General features: G+C 50.7%; 1 long non-coding RNA gene across 1 annotated transcript; it reads right to left on the reverse strand.

Moving 5' to 3' along the window:
• Positions 1-6,204: 6,204 nt before the first annotated feature.
• LOC130537489 (uncharacterized) lies at positions 6,205-7,222 on the reverse strand. The gene is made up of 2 exons (XR_008953638.1): positions 6,725-7,222; positions 6,205-6,570 (listed from the first exon to the last, which is right to left on the reverse strand). It is a non-coding gene; the product is annotated as an uncharacterized LOC130537489 (long non-coding RNA).
• Positions 7,223-7,735: the final 513 nt, after the last annotated feature.

The following is a 7,735-nucleotide window of genomic DNA, read 5'->3' on the forward strand; positions in this document are numbered from 1 at the left end:
TGTGAAAGCCGAGCTGCCCCGCAGGGTCGCTTCTCCTTGGGTGGGGAAATAAAAAAAACCCTGACAAACAAACAACAACAGTTCCAGTTTTGGCCGGAGCCTTCGGGTTCGTTCCTGGGCGACGGCGGCGGACGCGTCAAACAGGACTTTCTGTCCTTCCTGCTCCAGTTAGACAGACCTCATTCCTGACGGGTCAGGGGAGAAGCTTAGCCCACCCCATCAAACGGAGAACCTTTCTGGCCTGTCAACAAATTGAGAGACTGGGGACCAGTTTGTGTTCCCACGTAATGCTGACACACACCAGGAGAAGCTGCGTAAACACTCCCGGGCTCACCTTGGCCTTCTCCTCTCCTGAGTACAGGTGGATCTGAAACGGTGTTAAAAAAGGACGAGCCGAGATTAACGCAGAGAAACGGTTTGAAAGCCTGGATGGTTCTTTTATTGGCCTGTTCTCCTGAATAATGAAGAGTGGTGTGACAGCAGTCAGACAGCATCGCGGCTGCATTTGGGGAGAATTGTCTGAATATCACATTAGCCAGGATGTGGGAGCCCGAGCTTGTATGTAGGCCAGTGTATCATCAGTGCAGCTCCACCCAGGGTGGGGGCCTCTGTAGATAGAACTTTGTGAGTCAAACACCAGCATCCACCCTGTTCACCTGTGTTCACCTGTGTTCTTCACCTGTCAGGGTTCTATTGATGTGGCTGATTCTCAGTAGATGAACGTCGACTACCTGGAGCACCTCTTCTGGGTCCCGGTGGATTTTTAGACAGGCGCCGCAGGTCCAGCAGCATCATCGAGAGCACTGTGTGTTTCCACCATCAGGAAACAGCCTCAGGAACATTCTGTGAAGCCTGGACATTGTTGAGTCTGATTGGAGCTCTTTGTTTAAAACCAGAGAAGAATAGAGAGTGAGTGACCTCACAGGAAGTGCTGCTGACCCTGCGGTGGCCCTCGGGTCCGTGGGAGCAAATTGCAATATATTACAGGTGGCAGCTGGTAATTTACAAGAGAAACAGGTTGGATCTGTGTGTGTGTGTGTGTGTGTGTGTGTGTGTGTGTGTGTGTGTGTGTGTGTGTGTGTGTGTGTGTGTGTGTGTTGGATGGCTATAAAGAGCAGAGCTGCTTATTCTGCAGTCGGGAGAAAACATGTTATCAACCCGAGTGGACAAATGATTACAGGTCTCGTTTGTGAGGTTGAGAGTTTGAATCTGTGGGATGAAGATAGACCACAGTCTTCATCAGTTTGCAGATCTGTAAACAGCCACTTGGAATCATGATCTTATTCTTTCTGCCAGACGTGGTGACCACAGGCAGGAACGGAGCGGGCAGTGCTGCGGCAGCAACCCTCCACCCAGCCTCGGCTCCCCCTCCAGGTCCTGAGGGAACCGTGGCTCCAGGAGGCTGAGCGGTGTTGTCTATCTATTCTGTCATCTCTAATCCCTCTTTTTAAATGAAAAAAGCATTTGGGATAGAAGATAAATATATTTCAATCATGTCAAGGAGTCACCCTGAGGGCCTGAATCTCTTTACAGAACTTTCACTCCCAGTACAGTTTAGGCTGGTGGACCCGGTCCCGCCTCTCTCCAGCACGCTCCACGACCCTGGACCGGAATCACCTGCACGGAAAGAACCGATTTTTCCTGCAGGTGAATCCAACAGGAGGCACGGTTGTTGGAGGAAAACACTCACCTGTGTATCACCTGAACACTCACCTGTGTATCACCTGAACACTCACCCGTGTATCACCTGAACAGACGACACACAGGGTGAAGAACCACCTGACCTTGTGATGACTGTGAGCACCTGGTGGAGGCAGCACATCAGCTTCTGCTCAGGTCAGATGTGCTCATAATGACAAGGACAAATGCAACATTTAGCCTAATGGAGGACCGTTAAAAGCTGGGAGACGGACGTCTGCAAAGCAAGACGTCTAAAATGGCCTCCAGTGGTGGAAAAGGAAGCCGGAAATGAGAAGCTGAGGGCATCTTCAACAGAAGAAGAAGCTGCCTCTGCCAGCAGGATCATTAGATCTTCTGGTGCAGCTCATCACCTGAGAACAGCAGCAGTTCCATCACGGCCCATTCAAGAAAAACCAGCGCCGATGAATAATCTAAACTGGTGAATTAATAATGCGTCCTGGTTTCAGGGGCCTTTTTAAAAGCGTGTTAGCATGCGTGGTGAAATGGCCTGGAGTCAAAATGACTTTCAAGCACTTCTGGTGAACACATGCACACGCTCACGTGTGGGAGATGACTGGATTTCCACCCTATCAGGACTTTGTAACAATCAAACGGAGTGTGAAGATGTTTCTCCTCTCACCTTCTGTCATCGGGGGCTTTAATGCATCTGGAGCATGAAGGTCAAGTGCTGCACGGCTGTGGGAATGAAAGCTAAGCTTCACCTTTGGACCTCGACTCACAGAGAGCTCAATACCCTTTCAAAGTGTTGTTGCTCCAAAAATGATCCGCGTCCAGGCTGTCGTACTTCAGAACAACTTTTCCTTTTTTTATTTTAGGCATAGCAAAGACAACATCGATCGCGATTTATCCGCCTTGTTTTCATTCACTACGGGGGACTTTAAAAAACACGGCAGCTTTAAGATATGTATGAAAGCAAAGCTCACAAAATTTAAAGAATGAAGTGGGTCACCTTCTCCGCGCTCGCCCGCCTCATGAGTAATTCAGAGAAGCCCAACTCCACATCCACAGACAGACAAGCAAAGAGCCGAGTCCTCCGAGCAATACTGAGCAGCACCCGACGCTACAAAAACATTTATTCAAACACTCCACAGCAGCATTATATTGTTGCTTTCACTTGTGGATGACAGATTAGTATTCAAGCTAGGCTACATTTGGACTACATTTGTTGTTATGGAGAAGTGTTGAGTCCATGCTAATTCAGCTGGAGCCTGTTCAAGTTTCCTAAGTGAAAACATTCCAGAAGAAATGTGAGTATCTCCTCTGCGCATTTGCTCCGTCGTCTCTGAGCGTCTTTGGGTTGTTTGTGCTTCGCTACGCTCGCTGAACATGTTTTTAAGGCCTGAACTTCAAAGTGTTCACTATAGCAACGCTGTCACCAATTAAGATGCTGTGTTTGCCTTGGATAGATGGATGCACACATTGACGGAAATCATTATGCGAGAGGAAAACGGTGCCAAGAAGCTTTGTGATCGTCTCATATTTGTCTGAGTGAGCTCAGCCAACGGGAGCGCTCCCAGAGGCCGACTCCTCTCTCCTCACATCTCCGCAGGTTTTCACTCGGAATGTTGAAGGAGGTGGTGGCTAACGTGCGCCCGCAGGTGTAGCATAGCGATGCTAATGGCTGTCTGATAGGGCCGTGAGTGCACATTCAACGCGCACGACAACAAGATGGTGACGCAGGAGAAGCCCAGTCTGCTGAGTTTACCTGACCTCCCTGCACAGGCGTGGAGCAGCGGAGAGGTTTCCACACACGCCCTGACCACCCGCAGCAGCTCTGGGGATGCTGAAAACCCCCCCTTTATTTTTAGAAACAGAAAAAGGTCGACTGCGCGTGAATAATAGTGTCTCTTGGATAGTTATTAAATGTCGTACATCAGACCAAAGGCTCACTTACTTGTCAAAGTCATTAGTCCGCCTCCCCTTCCTTCCCCTGACGACCCCATTCCAGCGTAACGCCGCTCGTACCACTGGATTATTAACCACAGTTAAGGAGCGGGTGGCGACGAGTTTCCAGCGGGGCATTAATGATCGGGGCCCGTTCGACAGCCTGTGTCGTCTTTATCCGAGGACCCCGACCGACAGATGTGCCTGTCTGGAAACTGTCGACTCGGAGGCTGCTGGATATGCCGCATGCTGATGTAAACACCTGGATGAGCACACACACACACACACGCGCGCGCGCAGGTATGCTGACGGGTATCTGAAGCTGTCAAAGATCTGAACGAGTGTTCCTGGATGGATGTTTGGAAGCTATGATTTATGCAGACTGCAGATGTCTGGAAAATCACATGAAACATGATGTGAAAACTTCAGACCGACTGGTTCCGACTGGCTCTTAATGAACGTTGAGGCTGCCGATTACTCACCTTGGATACCAGCGCTCGTTAAAGAGGCTCCTGAAACCTGCGGGTGGATATTAACAATATCTGCGTGGAGAACCGACCGAAGAGCTCTGGCAGATCATGAAATCGAGCCACGGATTAGCAATTGTAGGTTGAGTGACCTGCAAATGAGGCGAAGCTTCAGGAGGGCGGCGACCCAACAACACCGCTGGTGTCTGCACCACAGAGGTCCAAAGATCTGACCTCCAGCTGATGCTGCTGATCCACTGTCAGACAGCCTCTGAAGTTCGAGCGTGAAGCTACATTGGCTAATGGCCTTGCGAACATTAGACGCCTCATTTTCTGTCAGATGTTTAAAGTCCTTTCAAAGCCGACGCAGACGTCGGCTATTTCAAGACCGACACAGTTGGCATTTGGCCTTTCGAGCACATGTGCACGTTGGGCTCACGGTGAGTTGTGGTCGAGCACATTGTTGCTATTCTGGACAAGAATAAACCAGATTAAACCAGACTAAACCGGGTCTGAGGGCCGCAGCGCCGAGTCTGAGGGTTATTTGGAGGATTCGCTTTGTTAATATTGTTTAAAACTCTTTAAAAAAACCCTTTTTTTAAATGCGTTTCTCTACAATGACATATTGTCTGTGAATGTTTACTGGCAAAGAGCAGGTTGTCATGGAAACTGGGAAAGACCAGGAGTGTATAATAGCATCAATTGATGAAATGCATTAGTATTATATATAATATTATTATATATTATTATGCTATAGATTGTTTACTTTGAGATTCTTGGCTTGTTTTTACTTGAATATTCCGAGGTGGTATTTTGGGGTTTTCGGGTCTCCGAGCAGCCGCTGAAAATAAAAACACCTTATTGTGCCACAAACAAAGCGCTCTTTGTGCTGCAGGTGATGTCGGGAGGCAGATGGTGGCGGCGACACGTCGCCACGCAGCAGAGGTGATGGACATGAGCGACACCAAAGTGTTGCTCCGCCTCGCTGAGGTTTGGATTCGGGGCTTTGGAGTCGGCTGAAAGAGGGAGGAGGAAAACAACAGCGAGCTTCCCAATATCTGTATTTGCATTTGACATTTCAGGCCCTCAGCTGACGGGAGAAAAACGATTATGTTGAAAAGAGGGAGGCTGCTGAAGGCATGATTTATATTTTTAAAGAAACTTGATATAAAGAGCTGGAATCCTCAGATGGATCACTTCCTGTTCCAGCAGCAAAGACTGTGTCATAAATCCTGACCAGGGAGGCAGAGTCAAGGTTTCAGCCAGGACACAATGAGGAGCCAGGAAGAGCAGCAGCAGCAGAGCAGCACAGCAGCAGAGCAGCAGCAGCAAGCAGCAGGGCAGCAGCAGCAGCAGCAGAGCAGCACAGCAGCAGAGCAGGCAGCAGCAGCAGAGCAGCAGCAGCAGCAGAGAGCAGAGCAGCAGCAGCAGAGCAGCAGCAGCACAGCAGAGCAGCAGAGCAGCAGCAGCAGAGCAGCAGAGCAGCAGCAGCAGAGCAGCAGCAGCAGAGCAGCAGCAGAGCAGCAGCAGAGCCAGCAGCAGAGCAGCAGAGCAGGCAGCAGCAGCAGCAGCAGCAGCAGCAGCAGAGCAGCAGCAGCAGCAGCAGAGCAGCACCAGCAGAAGAGCAGCAGAGCAGCAGCAGCAGAGCAGCAGCAGCAGCAGCAGCAGAGCAGCAGCAGCAGAGCAGAGCAGCAGAGGCAGCAGCAGAGCAGCAGCAGAGCAGCAGCAAGCAGCAGCAGAGCAGCAGCAGCAGCAGCAGCAGCAGAGCAGCAGCAGCAGAGCAGCAGCAGCAGCAGCAGCAAGCAGCAGCAGCAGCAGCAGCAGCAGCAGAGCAGCAGAGCAGCAGAGCAATGCTCCATCCTTCCACACTAACGAGGGCCTGCTGAGGAGGCCGCCATTTCCTCCACGCTCGCTAACGAGCTAAAGACTCCGGAGTCCAGGAAGCTTTTATTTTGTGTTGCAGAACACGAGAGCAGCTTCTGAAATCCTTTTGACTCTGAGAAATAAAGTTATCTCCCTCCGACAGTCGGTGCCACCAAATGTGGCACGTGCCGCCCCAAATCCCTCCCAGCCACAACAAGAGCGGCGAGGACGGCGCATCGCTTTCATTTCTCCTGCTCGGAGCGCAGCAGCAGCAGCTGGAAACTCTGAAGCAATTATTACCCTGATTTAATACTCTCACTTCTAAAATGTGCCACTAAATTTGATTCTTTAAAGGTTTTTTTCTCCAACAGTTCTGAAAGCTGCAGCCTGAGCAGACGGGAGGAGCTCGGACATCAGAGAGGTGCTCCTCATCATCGGAGACAGCCGAGGTGGTTCTGGTCGGGTTCCTCTGGACCTCTCCCTCGACAGGTGTTCGGGAGCTCGGAGGAGACCCCGGAGGAGAACATCTCTCATCCAGCACTGGAGCGTCTGCACGTTCTCCTGGAGGAGCCGTGAGCAGAGGAGAGGATGGTGGCCGGCGTGAACTCCTGGAAACTACCGTTAAAACACCTCCATGCCACTTCATGAAATTAAGCTTTTAAGTAAAAAGAATAAAACTGTCAATATTTAGGAAATAAGAGCATTTTTGTTCGATGTTGTTTTTATAATGTTTCTATTATCATCTGTAATGTTGGTAGTTTGTTCGCGGCTGATTTGGTTGATTTCATTTTCTTTGAGTGTTTTCTTACTCGTGGAGGAAACTGGAGGCAGGTTGGACATCTGCTCTCGTCTCTTCTGGTTTCCTCTCCTGGCCTGTGGAGCTTCTCCAGCCGAGCGTTGGCAGCGTGGATGTGGCAGAAAACATTAGGATGAGAAATGGCAGCACAGTCTGGACCAACCTTCAGGGCCTCGGTGTCTTACACACACACACACACACACACACACACACACACACACACACACACACACACACACACACACACACACACACACACATCCTCGCTGCTGATGCCCGTCTGCGGTTACCTTCACCGTTCCGTCGGCCACACTTTCCAGAGCTGGTGACCTTTGACCTTGGCGTGTGTGTGTAGCATCTGCCCGGGCCGAAGGTGCTGTTCTCCTTTGGTCCGCGTGAATCGTCCCTTCACACTCTCCGCTCTTGCTGTTTTTGTGCCGTGATGAATTATTTCCAGTGACTCAGCGGACAGAGAAGCTGCTCTTCCAGACTCTACTGGAACCATCGCTATGGAAACGCAACCCGTCATGAGTGTTGGGCTCTGACCGTCGTCCTCTGGCCGGGCGTCACAGCATCAGGTGTCCTACAGTAGCGTGGTGTTCACCTGCATGTCTATTTATAGCAGCGCTGACAGTATCAGTCACTTCTCTGCCTTTTACCTGCAGTTTTGTCCCAAACGTTTGTGGCTCAGTGGAAAAGCTGTGAAGAGCGTCGACCTCATGACTGCAGGTGAGCTCTGACCCCATGACTGCAGGTGAGCTCCGACCTCATGACTGCAGGTGAGCTCTGACCCCATGATTGCAGGTGAGCTCCGACCCCATGACTGCAGGTGAGCTCCGACCCCATGACTGCAGGTGAGCTCTGACCTCATGAGTGCAGGTGAGCTCTGACCTCATGATTGCAGGTGAGCTCCGACCCCATGACTGACACACACATTTTCATCCCACACATTTCTTTACTGCATAGAACTGAAAGCAAAACTAAAAGGCTTTTGTTCATGTGTGGCTGCACCCGCCGTGCTGAC

Source organism: Takifugu flavidus, chromosome 1 (assembly GCF_003711565.1).
Source record: "Takifugu flavidus isolate HTHZ2018 chromosome 1, ASM371156v2, whole genome shotgun sequence".
NCBI classification, from domain to species: Eukaryota; Metazoa; Chordata; class Actinopteri; order Tetraodontiformes; family Tetraodontidae; genus Takifugu; species Takifugu flavidus.